Here is a 22,477-nt window from a genome sequence, read left to right as displayed (position 1 = left end):
ATAGGTCATTACAGAGTATTGAGTAGAGTTCCCTGTGCTATACAGTAGGTCCTTATTAGTTATCTATTTTATATGTAGTGGTGTGTATATGTCAATCCCAGTCTTCCAATTTATCCCTCCTGCCCTTACCCTCTGGCAACCATAAGTTTGTTTTCTACATCTGTAACTCTATTTCTGTTATTCCATTTTGAATCATTGTATCTTTTATTTATTTTTCATGCTGATTGTAATGGCTAGTGTCTCCAATACAAAGTTAACTAAAGGTGATGACAATAGGCATCTTTTGTTTCTGTCCTCAAGGGGAAAGCATTAAATATTTTACCATTGAGTATGAAGTTAACAAAAGGTTTATAGCTGATACCTTTGATCAGATTAAGGAAGTTCCCTTTGCTTTTAAATATTTATTTTATTTATTTATTTTTGGCTGCATTGGGGTCTTCATTGCTGTGTGTGGGCTTTCTCTAGTTGGGGCGAGCTGGGGCCACTCTTCATTGTGGTGTGTGGGCTTCTCGTTGCGGTGGCTTCTCCTGTTGCGGAGCACGGGCTCCAGGCGTGTGGGCTTCAGTAGCTGTGGCTCGTGGGGTCTAGAGCACAGTCTCAGCAGTTGTGGCACACGGACCCAGCTGCTCCACAGCATGTGGGATCTTCCCAGACCAGGGCTCGAACCTGTGTCCCCTTGCATTGGCAGGCAGATTCTTAACCACTGCACCACCAGGAAAGCCCAGGAAGTTCCTTTTAACACAGTTTGTTGATTATTTGTAATCATTAGATATCAAATTTTGTCAAATGCTTTGTATATGCCTATTGGGAAGATCAAAATTTTTTCTTCTGTTTTCTGTTATGTGTAAATTAAAGTGATTAGAGTTTTAATATTAAACCACACTTTCACTCCTGGAATAAATCCCACTTGGTCAAATCATATTGCCCTTTTTATATATTTCTGAAGCAGACGAGGTGTTCGCTAGATATTCCCTTTAATATCTCTTATCCACCTCTTAATAGAATCATATATGTATATGACTAATGGTGAGATTAGGTGATTAGGACTTAATGGTGTGAAAAACCACAGTCTAAGCTTCCATTAGACAACAAGGGAGGCTACTTGGAAGAACAAAAATTGCAAAATGGACAGTAATTTAAAAAATGAACAGTAATTTGTCAAATGACTTGAAAGAGTACACTAAATGTCTGAATGAATTAATACAGTTCCAGAAGTTTTCCAAAGGATTTCCTACTCAGTCTGCCAGAGAGAACTCTTGTAGTTACCATAGACAAACAAAAGCTATCACTCATTCATTCATGAATTCAGCATTTATTAAGCAGTTATTCCATACCAGCTATTACATATGGCAGTTCCTGCAGGTGGAAAGATGATGGAATGTAAAAAATGAGAAGAACCTTACTCACAAGGTTTTCAAACCACATTCCTTATTGAGCTCTTGGAATTCTGTGGGGTAAGAGGGAGCAGAGTCAGTGGTCCCCAGGGATCCACACCCACTTCAGAATGCGTCTGCTTTTGCTTTTAAAAACTTTGTTTTTGAAGAAGTAATTTTTGCGTCTGCTGTGTAAGGCCTGATGAACTTTTACAAGTGAGCACAGTCATGAAATGGACACCCAGCTTGAGCTACAGAAAACTGTCTGTACTTGTAGAATCTTCTTTCCTGTCTCCTTCTAGTAAGTCCACCCTGAAAAGTAACCACTCTTCTGACTTCTCCCACTATGGGTTAGTTTTCATGATTCCCATCAGTGGACCCATCCAGCATGTACTCACTTCTGTTGACCTTAACTTTTTATGCTTGTGAGAGTTATTCATGTTTTTTGTGTAATTATTCCAGTTACTCTGGCTGCATAATAAGTCATCCCAAAATTCAGTAGCATAAAACAACCGTCTATTGTACTTATAGGTTCAGAACTTTGGACAGAGCACAGTACGGTGGGCTTGTCTACGCCCCACTGTACCTGAGGCCTCAGCTGACAGAGTCAGTCTTCTGCATTCTCTTGTCTGGGGGTGGATTCTAGTTGCCAGCTGAGACCTTAGCTCCTACACGTGGGGTCTCCGTGTGAGTTGGGCTTCTCATAATACGGTGTCTGAGTTTCAAAACTGAGGGTTCTGAGAGGGTAAGAGAGCAAGCAGAAGTTGTACCTAGTTTTACTACCTAGCTTCCAAGTTTGAAGTCACACAGCATCACTTTTACTGTATTATGTTGGTCAAGGCAACTACAAAGTTTGGCCCAGGATCAAAAAGAGGGGGGAAACCCCCCCCCCACTTCTCAGTGGAAGAGGGTTAACATCTTGCTGTAAGAAAAACATGTAAGATGGAATATATATTGATGATTGCTCATGTACATTTGAGTTGTTTCTAGATTAGGTATTATAACTAAATCTACAGAAGACATCTTTGTATATATATTTTGATATACATATGCATTTATTTCTGTTGAGCATATTGAATGGAATTGCGCAGTCATAGAATACTGGCATACCATCTTCAGCAATTAGAACTAAAAATTTTCCATAGTGCTTGGGCAAATCTACGTGTATATTGGCAAAATATGAATGCTGTAGTCACCCCGCATCCTTGCCATTACAAGTGAAATGGGCTGGTAAGCAAGTTGTGGGTGGATTTTAGGGAGCCCTGCATCCACACCTTAGGGTTCACACTTTTCCCTCAAAGCCAGGGGTTTTAAGCTGGAGGTTTTCCACGCAAAACCTGTGGTGTCGCCGAGGCTGCTGTTGCTGGTGCTTCTTTTAACTGACTTTGGATGACTTTAGAAAGGGCATAATTCACTCTCCAGTGTTCTAAGATAGTTACTATTCTGTAATTTCTCACCACGTTCCATCTCAGAAGTATTCACTTTACTCCTGAAAGCATTTATTTTACAAGTCCCCAAATAAGCAAAATTAAGCACAGTATTGTTGGGGAAAAAATATAACATATAAAGTAAAGGTATTTTTAAAAGAGCAAGAGGATGATAAATTTAAACTTCAGAATGAAACTTAACCTTTGCAGGAGGTGGAGGATGGGACAGATGGTAGCACCCAGGTTGAGTCAATGCTATATTAATTTGGGTAGTAGGTTCATGGGTAATTTTTTCTTTTTGCTTTATCATTTACATATATTACATATTACTGTTTGTACTTATTTTTGTACCTGTATATGCATTTATTAATTCAGTCATTGTATCAGACAGTGGTCTTAGGTATCAATTATTACATGATAAAAAATTAAGCCCAGGAGAAAACCATAATTTGAAAAGAGATATGTACCCCAGTGTTCATTGCAGCAACATTTACAATAGCCAAGACGTGAAGCAAAGTAAATGACCATTGACAGATGAATGGGTAAAGAAGATGTGGTACATCTACACAATGGAATATTACTCAGCCATAAAATAGAATGGAATAATGACATTGGTAGCAACATGGATGGACCTAGAGATTGTTATATCAAGTGAAGTAAGCTAGACAGAGAAAGACAAATATCACAGGATATTGCTTATATGTGGAATCTAAAAAGAATGATACAAATGAACTTACACACAAAACAGAAATAGACCCACAGGCATAGAAAACAAACTTATGGTTTTACCAAAGGGGAAGGGGGAGAGGGATAGAAACATTAAGCCTCTATTTCATAAACTTCGTGCGTGTGTATAGTGATACTTATGGGAGGAAATCTGCGAATATGAGAGGCATAATAAGATAAAAAGAAGAGAGATACATAAGCCTTCTTGTAGTAAAAATGGGAATATTCTGTCTTTTCCTTAACACAAACTGGGCTGGTTATTCAATTAAACATGGATTTCTTCCAGAATGAAATATTTGAAGACAAAATATTTAAGGGTGTTGGATGCTGGAAATATGCCCAGATCTGCTTGAAAGCAGCTCAGAAAAAGGGTGAAAACAGGGAAGAGAAGGAGCAGTGGTGGCTGAGGGGAGGTTTACACAGGCAGGCGATTTCCTGCCCCTGGTATTTTTCACAAAGGCCCATCCCCAAATGGAGACTCCAACTCTGGACACTGGGTATTGTCATTTTCTACAGAGAACTTGAAGCTAATGGTTTCTGTAGACTCGTTATAACCATGAACCACAGGCTTTTTCAATCCATTTCTGCTTTCACTCAGCAGATGCTCAATATTTACTGAACCGAAGTCAGGTGTCGTTGGATTTAAAGTCTGGGAAGTCTGTGCTAGTGTCCATATTTTACAGACGGGAAAACTGAGGCTCAGAGATGTGAAGTGGCTTCGTGGTGGGGCAGCTTGTAATCAGTAGTTTCCAAATGTGGGTCATAACAAAGTCCACATGCTCTTCTGACCATGTGACCCACCACTGCCGCATCAGGAGGAGCGTCTGTCCCCTCTCCTTGAAACGTGGTGGATCTCCGTGACTGCCGGGACCAACGCAGTATAGCAGAAGTGACCCCATGTGACTTAGGGTCATGAAGGGAAGTAAAGTTTCTTCCTGACTCTTTCTTGAGACACTTGCTCTTAGAACCCAGCCACCCTGCCTTGAGGAAGCCCATGCTACATGGAGAGCCCTGCTGACAATGCCAGCTAAGGTCGTGGCCAGTAACCAGCACCAACCGACGGACACAGGAGTGAGAAAGCCTTCAGCAAGACTCCATCTCAGCCGCATCTGATGGCAGCGGGTGAGGGACCTCGAGTGAGAGCCTTCGGTTGAGTCCAGCCGACCTCCAGACCATAAGAACGAGTGGTGGTAGAGTCGTTGTGATAAAATTGGGTTTTGTAAATCGCACTAAGTTTGGGGTGGTTTGTCTCCCAGTGAAACTATGGGCATTAAGCCCCATGCTCAGAAGTTTACACTCATTTGTATTATAAAAGGTGCCATTAGTACCTCTAGAAAGTTGGCCGTGTTCTTGCCTACAGTTCCTTACAATTCCACTGATATTCCTAAGATTTTTGTTCATCAGATTTCATCTTCCTTCTTTTCATGTCTGAAATGCTAGGACCTGTCGACCCAGGTTCAATAATAATTAACACCATTCTATCTCAGGGACCTCAGAGTTTGACGAAACAGACTCACACATAGATAAATCATTAGAAAGCAACACGGGAATGGCAGGGTCATGGCAGATGGTGGTGGGACGAGCTGTAGGGAGGGACGCCAAGGAGGGGCATCATCAGGATGAGGGCAGCTGATCAGAAAGAAAGCTTCCTGAAGAAGAGGTCAGCTGAGCAAAACCTTGAAGAAATAAAATAAGTAGAAGGCAAGGGGAAGAATTCCCAGAAGGATGACACAAATCTTGCAGAGGCAGAGAAGCAAAAACTAGTCTAGCGCATGAAAGCACAAATATCTCAGCATTACTTTATTTATTTATTTTTTGCGGTACGCGGGCCTCTCACTGTCGTGACCTCTCCCGTTGCGGAGCACAGGCTCCGGACGCGCAGGCTCAGCGGCCATGGCTCACGGGCCCAGCCGCTCCGCGGCATGTGGGATCTTCCCGGACCGGGGCACGAACCCGCGTCCCCCGCATCGGCAGGCGGACTCTCAACCACTGCGCCACCAGGGAAGCCCTCAGCATTACTTTAATGGCCTTGGAGGCCAGGTGTGGCAGGAGAGCTGGCCTGGCAGTCTGGCGGTCCGGTGCTACTTTCTACAGTGCTTTCCTCAGGACTGGGTTTTCAGGAGTACTGCATAAGGGGGTAGGGAGTGCAGCGAAAAGACAGTTTGTCCTGCATGTGAATCATCTACTAAAATACAGTTCCCCAAGCCCTGTCCTCCAGTGTTCTCATTCTGTAATTCTGGGTCGGGATCTAAGAATTCTGATTAAAGAGAGGAAGAAAAAAGCTTTACCCAGTGAAGCTTTTTTCATTCAGTTTGAAACTGCTTGAGTCAGTGGGATCCACTGAGGGATTTTAGGAGGAGGACAGAGTCGTGTGTTGGAAATGAGGGTTCATTGAGCAGTTTGGAGCATAGAGTGGGAAGAGGTGGGGTCTGGGGGCAGGAGAGCAGTCAAGTCGACGGTCCAGGTGACAGCCGGTGAGCAACAAACCAGGGCAGCGATGCTGGGGGGAGAGGAGATGGCATCAGTCACGGTCAGACCACACAGCCGGCAGGGCTGGTGGTGGGCAGCTGGTGGAGGGAGGTAAGGCCGTCAAGGAGGATGTGCAGTCTGGGCTCAGGTGAGACGGGACACACTGGGGCTGTCAACTAGGATGAAGGGTGACAGAACAGGTGCCACAGGAAGCCCCAACCTCCAGGGAATAAGAATTGTTCTTACAACATGAAAAATAATGATTCCTAATTTTTTAAAAAAGTTAAATTAATGACAGGCCAGGAAAAGTTTTTTTCCAGCTTCCGAAATGAACACATGATTTATATCAGCAATAAAGAATAAAATTCCTGAAAATAAAATATAAAAGACACTAAATGGAGTAGAAATATGAGCTGAGGCTATAAATAGGCTACTGACAGATGGGGAAGAGTCCAAATTACTAACATGTTTATTAAAAACATTCAGACTCAGTAATTAAAACATGCTAATTTAAACAAAGGTACAGCCTTTTATCCTGACAACAATGGCAAGGAGGTACAATTCAGAATGTGGGAGGGGAGTGGGGAAAGGGGTCCTGATGACCTGCCGGGATGGGCAGGCTGGACGGGTCCAGCCGTGCCGGAGGGAATACGGGTGGAGTCAGTGGAAATAAAAAGGCGTGTAGCCAGTGATCCAGCAGAGGAGCTGCTCTACAGGGAACAGATACAAGGAGGCGTATCTCAGCTTTGTTTGTGATAGCAGGTGTTAGAAGAAGCCCAGCTGCCCATCAGTGGAGAAAGAGACAGACAAACTGTGTGAATGCACTAGGACGTGCAGCAGTCAGAAGCAGCGAGCCAGAGGAGCATGTGCCGCCACACGGCTACGTCTTAAAAGTGCTGAGCGAAATGTCAGCATGGTATCATTAATGCACATTCAAACTACGTGCCCAGAAAACAACATTACACATTTTCCAAGGATACCCCCATATTCGGGGAATGACACCAGACATAGCAGTTATCTGCTGGGGAGGCAAGGGGTGTAATTGAGGAAGGAATAGGGGAAGAATCAGAACACAGAGAGAGAGGGAGAGAGAAGAGAGAAGAGAGGCGAGAGCAAGCCTGAGGTGACTTTTGTGCCGATGTTGGCATGTCATGAACTTAGGGATACAATCACGTGAGGTTTCTGCACCTTCGAAGATCAGAGCCAAGAGAAGGTCTAGCGGAGAAGCTATTGATGAAGTTGAGTTTGACGTGACTGTGGGACCCGCGGCTGTTGAAATTCAGGAAGCACGTGGAGAGGTGCAACTGGAGATGACGAGAGGCAAAGAATCTGGAGAGAAAGCCGGGCGCGGTCCAAGAAGAATCCGCGAGGAAGAGTGAGATACCCCGGGGAGGGGTCATAGGGTAAGCTGGCGAGTCCAGGAGCTGAGAACACCTGTCGTCAATGGGCAGAACGCAGATGGGGGGCTGCCCAGGAGACCAGGAGGCCGTGGTGTGAGGACACTAGGGGGAGGGAAGAGTGGCTGGTGGGACAAGCGTTTCTGGGGGGCTGAGGGAGCAGCAGTGGAGGCAGCGTACAGGCCCTGTGAGATCTGGGCTGAGACCATCTTCTGCATTGGTCCAGGGCCTATTGCTCTTAGCACTAGGTAGGTGGTACATGGGTTTGAGTGGGTGGGATTAGGGGCTGTGGTGCAAAGGAGAGGCACAGAGGAGCAAAGGAGGGATCCCTCTCCCCCTTCTGCCGCTGACAAGGTGTGTGAGTCATCCTTCAAGTCATTTCTTGTCTCTGGATCTCAGTTTTATGGAGACGACACACGGGTAGTTCTTGTCTTGGGCGCCATCCTTCGTGGCTCTATTAGATGCGTATATGAAGCCCTTTTATACTTAATGTTGCTCTGAGCGTAACAGCTCTGACAACTACTGGCTCTACTTGCTGTCTTTGGAGTTTTCTCTTCTGGACGTTTTATATAAATGGAAGCCAACACTATGTGTTCTTTTGTGACTGGCTTCTTTCGCTTGGTGCAGTTTTTTTTTTAAGTTCCTTTCATTCCTTTGTTAATTTACCCTCAGATATCTCTCAAGTGTTTACTATGTCCAGGTTGGGATGTTTTGAAGAAAGCTAATCATCTTAGTCTCTGACCACTTGGGGAATTGGACCACGGATGTTTCCGAATCAATGGGTTCCTCAGAATGTCTGGTTCACCTGTGTCAGTCCACAGATGAGGATGCAGAGGGCAGGAGAAGCACAGTGACCCCCCCCCCGCCCCCCGAAGTCTCAGAGTGAGGGAGGGGCAGAGGCGGGGCGGGGGGCCAGCCCTCTTGATTCTCTGAGCATCCCTGATGGCCCCCTGCAGGTCACACAGAACGGCAGGGGTCTTCTCATTGCAAATCTTGTGCAGTTCTCCCCAACATTTAGTTCTCAGAAAGAGCGGCCATATAAATAAATTATCTGAGGGCAAAAGCAAGGACAATGTGGGATCATGGAAAATATCTGAACTCGGCCACAACAAGCATTTTCCAGTCCCGTCATTCCTGCGACTCACTGTGTGAGGAAGTAACTCTCCCTCTCTGGCCTCAGGAAAACACAAGAATCTAAGATCCCTCCCACCTCTAGTATTCGGCAATTGAGGTAACACAAAGGACCTATCCTCCAAGCTCACAAAATGTTCTGCTTTTAGCTCTCTGACGTCAGTTCATGGGAACTAAGCGATAGTGTCGCCCATTCTCATTTCCATTGAGAAGCCAGTGGGGTGTCCACGGAGCTTCAGAGAGAGGAAATGGGTTTGGAGTGCTTGCCTTGGAGGTACATGGGATCCGTGAAATGGGGCGGGGCGCGGCTCCACACGTGGGGCTCCCTGCAGTCTATGGAGAAGCGCAGGCAGCAAATCGCAGAACCCTTTCCTCCGGCAAGATGGACGCGCCGACCTTCTGAGGACGATGTGCACAGCTCCTTCGGCCTTTGGCTGTTGCCTCCTGTGGGTCTCCCAGGCTCCCCCTTCTCCGTGGTGTAGGATTTGGAATTCTGAGCTGTGTAACAAGACAGAGAGCTGGATTTTGACTTCATTGGGAAAAACATTAGGGCAGATTCATTCAACACTTGCTCCGTACTGTGTGGTGCCTTGTTAACTGCTTTTTACTCATTTCGTTTAACGCCTACAACAGCACCGTAGCCCCATCTTACAGATCAGGAAAGAGCTGGACGTTGAAGCATGATACCTCAGGCCGCACCCAGGCATGGGGTGGAGGCAGGGCTCCAAACTAGTCTGACACCAGAGCCCGAGCTCTGATCTGCCACATGAAAGGACACCTTCCACTGTGATCTGGGAAGGATGCTAACCAAATGCCAAGCCGGCCAGTCAACGGATTTCCCGAATCGGCATCTACAAAAGATGAGAGGGGAAGACAAGCGAACTTCTAATGCGTGTTTAAACTTCGACAATCTGTGCTCCCAAGTGGTGGGGCTGGGTTAAAAACTCAGGATTTTGACTGCATGGTTCAGTGATGGCACCAGTGATGCAGCCTGCGCTTCGGCACGACCTTCATCCATCCAGGCAGGTGGTAGGGGCTGCCCCGGGAAGCACAGCACACTTGTCACTTCAAATATATTTCAAGGGTTTGGCGATGAATTTTATAAAAGCCGCCCCACCCCACCCCTGAAATCAATTCGCCATTTTTCTTAGACCCTAGAGGGGTGTGTCAGCTGCGGTCTTTTCCTAAATCCAGTGGAACTGATAGTAATAACTCCATGGCTTGCCAGTTCCCACGGCATCACTGAGCAGCTGACCCTGCTCGTGTCCACTGAAGAGGTGTGCCTTCCTGCCGTTCTCTGATGGCATGCAACATCTGGAAACACCATGGAGCCTGATTTGGCAGTTCTAGAGGTTCTATATCATGGTCTGGCTTGCTGGAAAGGGTTAATTGCAGAGATTTGGCTTAGCAAGAACTCACCCCTTCAGTTAAAGGCAGGAAATTATTCACCTATCTATTAATTCCCTCCCACCTCTTCCGTGCCAGAGACTGAAGGCAGTGGTGAGCAGAGGCAGATTCAGTGTCTGTACCCAATGGGCCTCCCCCAACAAGCTTACTGGCAAAATCATCTGACACACCAGGAGCTGGTGACAGGTGAGGGGTTGTATTAGGGACAGGGGGTTCTGATGCAGGTGGACTAGAGCATTTATCTTTGAGAAGGAGGTAACCTAGGTCAAGAAGACCTGAGAGTGAGCTTCTGGGCCAGGAAAAATGTTCTGGGTCCTAAAATCACTGAAACCTCAAACAAAAGGTTTTAAGCAGGAGTAAGGATGGGAGATAATGATCAGATGTATGTTGTGAAATAAGGTACCCAAAAAAGTTTGTGGAACAAACACAACTTGGAAGCTGGGGTACGTGCGGATTCCTGGGTCCAGAATGACCAGGATCTGAGTTAGTGCTAAGGTCTCATCCACATCATCACGCCCCAAGCAGGGAGAACTCGGGATGCTGGGTTCCAACAGTGATACAGCACATGCACCCTGCCTTGGTATCTTTGAGAGGACACTCTCTTTTCTTTTTTTTTTTTTTGAGGATACGTTTTTTATAAGTAACAGAAATTCCAAATCAAACTGGCCTAGACAATAATAGAGAATGGGATTTAGGACCAGTTGAATAGCATTACCTCTGTTTCTCTACAATTCCCTTTATTCTGCGCATCTCTGCATGTCTGCTTTCTTCTCGTGTTGCCTTTTCTCATAGTGGGGAAACGATGGCAGTTGTTCAAGTTCCAAATTTTGCATTTTTAGACCCTAAATAGGATCCTGTTTTTCAGAATTCCCTGCAAAATCCTGAGTTCATAAACCACTCTCTGTGCAAAATCAGGCATCTCCTGGCCTATGCTAATCAACACAGCAAAGAGGATAGAAGTAATCTTTCTGGTTAAATGCCTCTGGAGCTTAGGGCGGGGTCGCAAACTCACCCCAAATCCCGATGGCAAAGTGGGTTGGGAACTGAAAGGGCAAACACAGTGTCCTGAACGGTGAATGTCTATACTTCTGCTCTCACTATCGGCTGTTTAGTTACAGCCCCGTTTCAGATTCCTCAAAGAAGGAATCTGTTTCAGCTATGCGCCATCACCCTTGTTTGCAACTCTTCCACAAGATGCACCGTTGCCTACGACCAGCCTGATGCTTGAATGTCCCCGAGGAAGGGCCCTTCCCTGGTTGAGGCTGCTTTGACTCAAAGATTGTAGGGAGTCACATTGTAAAGATCATGGACACTCCAGCTCGGGGCTGCAGTCTGAGATGTTTTCAGCAGAAGTTATGGGTGTGGCAGGCACCCAGAACAAACGGATCTTTAATATAATGGGGGCCAATCTTGACCCTCCCAGGAGAGAAGCTTCGTTTCCTGCACAGGGCGGGCTTTCTTCATTAAAGGGCTTCAAGGCAAAGCTGGATGACCACTAGGTGGCGCTGTTGAGGATCATCAAATTGTCAGCCAGCCGTGGGACCAGATTACCTCCTTGTTACTTTGAATCTCTGACGACAGTATTATTTAATGATTCCCCTTATTTTGTTGAAGATGCCCTCTGTGAGATCAGTATTTCTCATTCCATTAACTGTTTCGATATCGTCTTCTGGGAAAAAGACTTGGCAGCATTTCAGAACTCAGGAGCAACCAAAGCAGAAATTTTTTTCCCCACAGTTGTCTTGCTTATGTCAGATTTTTACTTAAAGTCACAAGATGTGAAAGTCAAAGTGCTCCTTTGAGATGTGGAGGCTGAGACACAGAGAAGGGAAGGGATTTAGCGATGAAGACACAGGGATTAGGGGAAGAAGCAAGTCGGGAGCCCGGGTGTCGTGACCACCAGGGGGAGCCCTTTTCCTCCTCACCCTGAGTCTCCTCAGTGCCCGTCACACGTGAGGCTACATCCTGCCCCGTGCTTGCCACTTGTTGGCCCTCTCTGGCCATGCCCGGCCCTTTGCCTGGCGCATGTCCCCACCAACCTCTCGGAACTCCTTCCGGGAGTCAGCCACTCTGCAAGGCTTCCCTGACCCCTAGCATCTGAGGCTGGATTCCTCCCCACGTGTGCTCCTCTGTTGCTCTGTGCAGTGTCCCCTCCCGACCTCGTGAAACTTGACAGGACGTGGTCATGCACAGTGCACCCTTTCTCTGGAATGCTGCTTCTTAAGGACAAGGACCCTTCACTGATTCATATTTCTATGAATGCCTAGAGTTTTAGGCATTGTAGTGGCTCAAACAATGCTTGCTGGGTGGCGGAATAAGTGAATGATTAATAACTGAAATAAGCAAATTGAACTCATACACACACTGTCATTTCAATGAACATCCCTCTGCAAAGATGAATGAAAACAGAGCAATGCTGTTGAAAAGAACCGTGTGTGTGAGGGACTTCCCTGGTGGCTCAGTGGTTAAGAATCTGCCAGCCAATGCACGGGTTTGAGCCCTGGTTCGGGAAGATCCCACATGCCGCGGAGCAACTAAGCCCGTGGGCTGCAACTACTGAGCCTGTGCTCTAGAGCCTGCGAGCCACAACCACTGAGCTCGTGTGCCAGAACTACTGAAGCCCGCACGTCTAGAGCCCGCGTTCTGCAACAAGAGAAGCCACCGCAATGAGAAGCCTGTGCACCACAACGAAGAGTAGCCTCCTCTCGCCACAACTAGAGAAAGCCTACACACAGCAACAAAGACCCAACGCAGCCAAAAATAAATAAATAAATTTATTATCTTTTAAAAAATGAACCGTGTGTGATCTCTAGACACTGAGGAGTGAAGATGTGCAAACCATTAACTGAATGATGTGTCAGAGAGTATATGTAGAAAGATCCTACCCTTCTCAAACAAGAAGGAAATTATATCTGCAATAAAATGTATGTGTGGATGAATATATATCTATTTTAGTATAAGCATGTGTTATGTGTGAGTCTATATTTAACCATATTTTAAATTATGAATCAGACTCTGAAGTTTTTGCTTAAAACTTTGCAGTGACTTTCTTCTGCACTTAGGCTGTTACCTAATTCACTGGCTGAGGCTCTGTGTGACGTGGACCCCGGTTCCACTGTACCTCACTCCACCCGTCCCCACTCCGCACACTCCAGCCACTCTGCTTGGGGGCTGAGTGCACTAAGCTTGATCTTTTTCAGGGCCTTTGCTCTTTCTCCCCAGCTCACTCTTACCTCATGCTTTAAAATGTCTGATTCTTTTGTATTATGTGGATCTCACTTTCTGAGACAGCCAGGCTCTGATCACCCTTTCCAGGACAGCCCTCTTCCCGGTCACTGTCCCCCGTCTCTACCTGTGGGATGGATGCTGCTGTTGATTCATTCATTTACTTCTTGTCTGCCTACATCACTGGAATATGAAGTCCATGGAAGGAGAGACCTTGCCTGTCTTGTTGTCTCATCCTGGTATCTAGCAGAGTATTCCAGCACACAGTAGGACATCAGTGAGCATACGCAGAAGGCATAAAGCATAGATATAATGTAAGTCCATAAAAATTGTGAGAATTATATGTGAAACTCTTTATAGTGGTTATCTCTGGGAATGGAAGGAGAAGGAAATTATAGTGTTTTCATTATACCTGACAATGCCTAACAAATATTTCACGTGAACACATTTGGATTTGGTGGGAATAAATGTTTTTTAAATGTTTCATTTTGGTTTTTTCTTCTTTTTTACATTAAGCTATTATTTTCCCCCAGAATTGTCATCTAGATAAGGTCCGATAAACCTTTAAGCATAAATAGAAAAGGTCCTCCGATGATGTAACGTGGATCATGTCCTTGACATCCTTGAAAGCTTTCACAGGCTTTCACATGAAAGGAAAAACTAGAATCATGATGCTGGAAGGGACCTGCTGTTAAGCTGATCCAGCTCCCTTGCTTTACTAATGAGGGAACTGAATCTCTAAAATGCAGGCACTTCAAAAGCAGAAAGATAAATGTGTGGTAACTTGGAGTTCTGACTCTGTAACTAATCACTGGGTAACCTTGGCCTGGTCCTCTGTCTCCTCTGAGCCAGTTTGCTATACTTTTAATATATGAGGTGGGGGGGACTTCCAGTGGTTAAGACTCTGTGCTCCCAGTGCAGGGGGCACTGGTTTGATCCCTGGTCGAACTAAGATTACCACATGCTGTAGGACACGGCCTAAAAAAATTTTTTTTAATTAAAAAAATATATATGAGGGGGAAGGGTCGTCTTGCTGACCTCTAAGGATCTGTTCTGTTCTACGAACCCATGTTCCTACTGATGACTTAATAAAACAAGTCCCACATGACAAATTCAGACTGTCCATTTCTAGATATCTGAAAATGTAACCAAGATTAATTTCCTAAGTTACTGCTTACAGACAGGACACACTACCTCTGAATTTAAGGGAGGCAAAGAAAGGAAGATAAGGATGTGACCCCTCTGAGCACACCTCCCAGGTAGGATGTAGGAAATCTCGAGACAGTTCCCACTACCCTAAAAACCGAGAACAAGCTGAATAAACAAAGCGATCTTAATGGTTTAAAGATCAGAGAGCTACATATGCAGAATGAAATAGATGCTAGAGAGGGATGAATGTTTCCTAGGAGAGTCCTAGGAGTTTTATGTTTCTCGAATGTTTCTCCGAATGTTTCCTAGGATCCTAGGAGAGTCCTGTTTGCACCTCGGAGGGTAGGGAAGAAGGAAGAGTGAACCTGACATAGAAGGTGGGAAAAAGAAATCAGCACAAATTTTAATGGACACTTAATGGCCGCATGTCAGCTGATACGATGGGCTGGAATTCCTAGGTGCCCCCATCACTAAGCTTTTGGTAGCCCCCGGCCACCGTTTTCCCACACAACTCTCACCAAGGGCACATAGTGGTATGCGGAAGCCTGGAGATGATGCGTAGGAGAGCCAAGAGAAATCTTCTAGGTAAGATGAAAGCTTTCCCGCACACAAATGCTTGCTTTGGATGGAGGCGGGGCAGGAGAGTGAGAGCTTACCGCCAGGCATGTAAGGCTTTCATTGAGTATAAGGTAGCAGGTGGCTGAAGGCTGGGGGCAGAGAAGCAGAATGGAGATGGATCTCCCCAGGAGCAAAAGGCTGGAAACAGGATGGTAGAATAAAGGGGCTCGAAAGTCTGGTGGCCAAGCTTTTTGATCAGAGAGAAAGCGGCTTTGACTCAGCAAATTGGCAGATAGGTAGAAAAGCATAGAGAGATCTTTGGAGTTCTACCCGTAGTTGCATCCTAAGAACTGAATATATTCTGAGGATAATTATTATTTTTTAACCTACTGTTTGTGTGCATATAATAAAAAATTAATATTATGACATATAAAGAGTCAAACCAACCCAAATCAGGTAACACAACATTGAATAGAAGCAGACCCATAGATAGCCCAGAGGGTGGAATTAGCAGACGGGGCTTTAACGTAGCTATGAAAAATAGGTGAAAAAAATCTAGTGGACAAGGTAGAGAAAAGACACCTAATGGAAATTCAGATCTACAGGAAAAATAAGAGGATATCAGACACTAGAAATATGTACATAAATATATGAAAAATCTTATTCTGTACATTTTCCATTAAAACAATGACTGTAGAAAGCAGAAATAACAAAGTATTGTGCGGTTTGTAAAATCTGTAAGCAAAGTATAGAGCACAAAATCAGGAAAGAAGGAATGGAATATATATGCAAAAATTCATAACAAAATATTAGTAAAATGAATCTAATGACCAAGTGAATATGACCAAGTGAAGTTTATCTCAGAACTGTAAGGTGTGTTCAGCATTTGGGAATCAGTCAAGGTAATTCTCCAGATTAAGAGTGTCAGTCAATTACACTTCAGTTAAAAGAAGAGCATCCTGATTTCCCTGGTGGTCCAGAGGTTAGGACTTGGCGCTTGCACTGACGCAGGCCCAGGTTCTATCCCTGGTTGGGGAACTAAGATACTGCAAACCTCATGGTGCGACCAAAAAAAAAGAGTATCAACGAGAAAAATCATATGACCATTTTAATGAAAGAATGAAAATTATTTTATATAACTTAATAGCTATTCATGATGACAACATCAATCAGAAATAGAAGGTAACATGTTCAATCTGCTAATGGACATCTACAAAAATCACAACAATTGTCATACCTAAAAGTAAAATATTGAACGTTTTCCTTCCATCATTGAGTATCAGGCAAGGACACGCATTCTCACCTTTTATATCCAGCCTTGAACTGGAAGTCTTAGAGCAATAGGCAAGAGATGGGGAGATGACAAACATTGCAAAGGAGGAATTCAAGCTCTTTATTCTCAAGGACATGATTTGTATATACATAAAACTCCAGGGACTCCAAAAAAGAAAAGTAGAACAGATAAGTGAATTTCACAAGGTCAACTTGCTAAACGATTGAGTATCCATATGAAGAAAAAAAAAAAAAACCCTAAATCTCTGCTTCAATCATATAGACACACTATTTAGTGTAAATTTGAAATGAACCATAGACTAAATTTTAAAAGCAAGAGCCATAAAACTTGTAAAAGAACACATATCATATATATGCAACCTTCATGTAGGCAAAGATATCTGAGGACACAAAAGCACCAACCCTAAAAAAAAAAGGTTAAGAGAAAAATTGGGCTTCAACAGATTGTTGTTTCAATGTGATCATCAAATGACATCTGTAAGTAAATTAATAGGTAAGCTGCAGACTGGGAAAAATGTCTTGCAATGCCTGTGTGACAAAAGACTTAAATCCACACTATAAAAGAACATTTAAAACATCAATGATGAAAAGGCAGACCACAGACACTTTCTGACAGCTCTTTTGTACAGGACAAAAGTGCTGAGTGAACTCCCATGGCTTCAGAGAAGGCCCTAAGGCAGACAACAAAAAGACTCCAAGGTGGTTGCTATTCACAAGTCTTACAGGTGTGGTTGAAATCAGAGCCTGAGCAAAAGCCACCTGGGGCACCAAAAGCATCTTTGATAGACAAGTTCAACTCCCATGTACACTCCTGTGGCGCTCACAGAATTAAGGTGAATGAAACTGCTGCCAATGTATTTTCTGAATTTAAATCTTCCTTAAGAATATGGGGGACTAATAAGGAAGAGAGAGAGAAAAGCACAGCAGAAGGGCAGGAGCTGGGCCACGAGATCAGGATCTTAAATAACTAAGAGGAATATACCACCACAAATAGGAAGATAAAGATATTTCTGCTGACTTTTTAGTAAGACTAAACAGAGGCACTGTAGACTTACGTAGAATGAGCTAGACTGGATCAAAATCATCTCTTTAGCAAAACATCTCACAAACAACAAACGAGATAAATGAAGTTCACCAAAGCGAAGAGAGAGGGCCAGCAAAATCAGTAATATAAACAAAAATTGCCCATTCCAGTTATTTATATGGGACAGTGCAAAAATAGTTTGAAATGAGAATATTTAGGATGCTGTACGCTACAATTTAGGCTTAAAAATAAAAACAGTGACTACAATGATGGGGGAAGGGTGTTCAGTGAGTAGTTAGAATGTTCAAATGTCCTTAGGAGGATAGGAATTAGCATAGAAATATTTAATAGTGACTGAGATTTAATTAAAATACATTTAGATATTTATTTTAAAATAAGGGTATTTACTACACGAAGAGATGCACAGTAGGCTCCAAACATCAGAGAATAAGGGAATTACAGGCTCCTTTGTTCTCTGAGGAAAAGGGGGAAAGAAGAATTATCTGACGGTTTCCTCGGGCCAGCGTGGCTTCGCTGGATGCTTCTGGCTCTGGGCCCCCAGGAGGTAGCCCTCCAGCCCACGGCTGCCATCAGCTCAAATTCCAGGTTCACGTGGCTGTTGGACTGAGACCGCAGGTACTGGCCACGTGGACTGTGCAGTGCCCTCAAGACACGGCAGCTGGCTGGCCGCACGTGGGTAATCTGGGAGAATGAGGGAGAGTGGGTGAGAATAGCCCGAATGGAAGCTGCCGTCTGGGTATGGGCTAGTCTCAGACGCACCATCATTTCTGCTGTAATCTGTTTATTGGAAGTGAGTCACTAGAGCCAACGCATACTCAGCATGGAGGGATTACACAGGGCGTGTGTACCAGGAGGAGGTCAGGGAATCTTAGAGGTTACCTATCGCCGTGTGTGTGTGTGTGTGTGTGTGTGTGTGTGTGTGTGTGTGTGTGTGTGTGTGTGTGTGTGTGTGTGTGTGTGTGTGTGTGTGTGTGTGTGTGTGTGTAGTGCTGGTGTCGAATAAAACCACAAACCCAAGCTTAGGTAGGGAGAGACTCTCCCTAAGGATTATTGCAAAAGGAGAAAGAACTACTGCAGTACGGAGATGAACCAGGAAAGCTGCAAGCATCTCAAAAATCAGACTAAAAGGGTTTTTGGTTTTTGTTTTATAGGGAAAAGCAAAGGAGTCTAGAAGAACCCGTGTTTGGGAAGGTTTTCCCTAGGGCCAGCTTATCTTCAGGAGGGTCCTAAAGGGAGGCTCCAGCTGAGGGTGGGTCAAAGTTCCGGAACTGGGGAAGGAGAGAAATTGCACTGAACTTTGCTTAAAGAGGACTTGTTCTCATTGATCTGTGCGGACAAGCAGCTCAGCGAATCATTGTGGGGCGAATAATGGGGACGCGGAGGGTGCGTGTTTGGCCTTGGGAGGGGTAAGCATCAGGCATCCAGGGGTCTCATCTAAGTCCTATGGGGAGGGGGTTTCTTGTAGTGAGCTAGTTCCTGGAGCTGGTGGGGAGGGTGACTTCTTTAACTGTCTGTTTTCCAGGATCACAGACTTGGTAAAATTCACCGTTGTCAGTGACAGAGACATAGTTTGGTCTCACCGAAAGCTAACTGACACTGTCTTGGGTCTTGAGAGGTGGTTAGAATTTCAGTAGATTTAGAGACCCCAGGTTTAAATAGCTTTGGATGTGCTAGTATAACAGCATCTACCTCACTGGGGCTTAAGGAAGGAAGGGGGTGTGTAATCACCGCAGTGAACAAGAGGTGTGCAGGTGGGCGTTGCCAGCCTTGCTCCAGAGGCTGGGCCATACCTGGATTCTGGGTGGGTCTCTGCCGTCCTCTTGACCTTTTCTTCCACATTGTAAGGTCATTGCTGCTCTGAGCACCTGCCCTTATGCTAAAGTTTCTCAAGAAGGAAGAGAAGTAGGTCAGACAACAAAGGGGCTTTGCTTTTGTCAAAGAGAAAAAGCTGTCACAGAAGAGACATCACAGGCTTCCTTGCCATCCCCTGACCACCTTAGTGTGAACATCCAGGAAGGTGAGGGATGTGAGCGTCAGATAAGGGAGAATGGCATGGCCGGGACTCACCTAAATCGTGAGACCCATCCTCTGGCTGCCTCCCCCCAAATCAGGGTCAGTATCACCTGAGGGAGCAAAGAGTTTTGTTAGCAGGCATGGAAGGGTGAAGGGGGGTCACGAATGGCCAAGCAAAGTCAGCGTCTGCCCCAGGGCACTTCAGACAGAGGCCCTTCGGCCTGATTCAGAACACCTGGCTGACACAAAGGCTGCCGGCGCCGCTCGGGGCTCCCGACTCAGTGGCTCTGAGATGGGGTCCCAGCACGTGCACTTCTGAAATGTTCCCAGGAGATGCTGATGTGCTGATCTGGGAAGAAACCTTTGAGAACCACTGGTTGTAGGCCAAGCTTGGGGGCCGAAAATTCCTGTTTCAGATGTGGAGAATATGAATTAATTAGGGGCTGAATGTGTGGGATCCGTCCATGTTCCGATGGCCAGTGGAGAAGTTTAGAATTTACACTCACTGTGGTTCTAGATCACCTTGTCCAATAGAAGTATAATGAGAGCCCTGGGGTAATTTTAAATTTTCTTGTAGACACATTTAAAAAATAAGAAGAAAATGTGAAATTAATTTTAATATTTTATCAAACCTATTTAAAATGCAGTTAATATAAAATTATTAATGAGATACTTTACATTTTTTAAATTAAGTCTTTAAAATCCATGTGTATTTTCTAACGTGTTTCAGTTCGTACAATTTCTACTAGCAACATTTCAAGTGCTCTGTAGTCACATGTAGCTAGTGGCTACAGTATTAAACACTAGGTATGTATTGCATGGATTTATATAGAGGTTTTCCTTAACCCCCCCCTCCCCCCCCAGCTTAAGGTCCTTCCCACAACACTGCCACCCCAAGGGCTATGGGGTGGGGGTCAAGACCGTTTGCAGTGGTTTTGGTAAGAGGGCCTAAAGCCCTGGGAGTCAGAGCTTTGGCGAGCAGAAGATAACTGGTTTTGTTACCTGAACTCCTGCCGTTTCTGTTACATTATCCCTCATGTCAATCCCCTGGTTAGCTGACCCTGTCAAAAGTGTTCTTAGGGCTTCCCTGGTGGCGCAGTGGTTGAGAGTCCGCCTGCCGATGCAGGGGACGCGGGTTCGTGCCCCGGTCCGGGAAGATCCCACATGCCGCGGAGCGGCTGGGCCCGTGAGCCATGCCCGCTGAGCCTGCGTGTCCGGAGCCTGTGCTTCGCAACAGGAGAGGCCACAAGTGAGAGGCCCGCGTACCGCAAAAAAAAAAAAAAAGTGTTCTCAGTCTTTAAATGCAAAAATAAAGACCACCCAAATGAGAACAGCCAGAGGCTGTCTATTCATGACTTGCGATGGCAAAAGATTCAGCTATTCTCACTTGTATGTGGCAGAGATTCAAAGGTGGGCAGAGGAGTGGGGAAGCTTTATAAGCCTTTGATGGGTGGTGGCTGGGATGGGGAAGCTAGTAGGTCGACTAGAAATGGGTGTCTTGTGGTTGGTTTAGGTGCGTATTTGGCTTTTTCTGGTTGGTCCTGGGTTAGAAGTAGGGGCAAAAAATGGAGAAGCTGGCAATGATCAACAGAGTCCTGGCTGTTTTGGAAGTGTTCTGCATTGGTGGCCTCCTAGCCAGATGTTGCCAGGGTCGTGGGACAGAGCTCCATCGTCATGTAAGGTTGGCCATTGTCCATTGATAATGTTGCGTCTCTCTGCTGTAAGCCAAAACCTCGATTTTATTGTACCTGATCATCACTGCAGTGTTGCAACCCGGTTGTCAAGAGTCGTCTTCCTGGAAGTTTGGGGGCTCCAGGCTTCTTCACGTCCTGTTGTTTTCTTAAACCACTGCCTGAAGGGGCACCATGGTGTAATGAGAGGGGCATGCGTGCTGGGCCCACCTCTGCGATATATAATTTGTGGACTTTGGGGAAGTCTGTTCACCCTCTGGGCCTCAATTCCCTCATCCGTAAAATGGTACAAAATTACAGTAGTCCTGCATCCCCCCAAATGAGATAACTTTTAGTCTAAATGGCTTTACATTTTTTGTTATTGCTACAGACATAAAGGTGAATGAAACATAGGCCTGCTTCCAAGGAGCTCCTAAATCTAAGAACTGAACTAGACCTGAGAGCACAGACTATGACAGCAGTCATGTTGATCTTGATGACGGTGACGATGATAATGGGGGTGAGGACCGTCATGGGAATTATGATACTGATGGAGGTGATGATGCGGATGCGGATGAGGGTGACTGATGGGTACGACGAGGATGATGGCCATCGTGGGAATGACAGTAATGGTGATGGGGAGGATGGTGGGGTTGATGAGGAGGAGGAAGATGATGTGGTTGATGAGGAGGAGGAAGAGGATGGTGATGATGAGGAGGATGATGGTGATGGTGATGAGGAGGAGGATGATGGTGTTGATGGTGATGAGGAGGAGGATGGTGATGATGATGATGAGGATGGTGGTAATAAGATGATGACCATCATGGGAATGACAGTAATGGTGATGGGGAGGATGGTGGGGTTGATGAGGAGGAGGAGGATGATGGTGTTGATTATAATGAGGAGGATGGTGGTGTTGATGAGGATGATGAGGATGATGGTGATGATGAGGAGGAGGATGATAGTGATGATGAGGAGGAGGAGGACGGTGGTGGTGATGAGGATGGTGGTGATGAGATGACGACCATCATGGGAATGACGATGACGATGACGATGATGATGGTGATGGTGTTAATCATGCTGATGACGGGGATGATGATAGTGATACTGTTGATGGGGGTCGTGGTGCTGCTGCTATTGATAGAGATGATGACATCTTGATAATGATGATGGTGATGTTGGTGATGACAGTGGCTAGGCATTGAGCATAGCTTCTGTGCCAGGCACTGTGCTTAGGTACTTACACGTTTTGCTGCATTTTCTTCAAACGTCTTAGAACAGCTACCATAATGATCTGCATGTTGATGAAGAGGGAGCTGAGATTTAGAGAGATTACGGAAATTGCTCAAAATCACATTCCTAGCTGGTTGTGAAATCTGGATTTTAGTGTTAGCACTTCTGTTCCAGAGTGGGATCTAATAACCACTTTGCTCACCTGCCTCATTCTGTGCTGTTTTCTAAAACGTGATGTGCCCTTACAGAAGTATGTGAATGGGGGAACACAAGGAGGCATGCAGTTCTACAGAGCAGGGTGAGTCTGGAAAAGCATCATGGACGTGTGCATTTAACCTAACCTTCAGACATCCAAGAGAAA

This window comes from Lipotes vexillifer, unplaced genomic scaffold (assembly GCF_000442215.2).
Source record: "Lipotes vexillifer unplaced genomic scaffold, Lipotes_vexillifer_v1.1 scaffold394, whole genome shotgun sequence".
NCBI classification, from domain to species: Eukaryota; Metazoa; Chordata; class Mammalia; order Artiodactyla; family Lipotidae; genus Lipotes; species Lipotes vexillifer.
The sequence above is the reverse complement of the archived record's forward strand: the minus strand, read 5'-3'. Positions refer to the sequence as shown.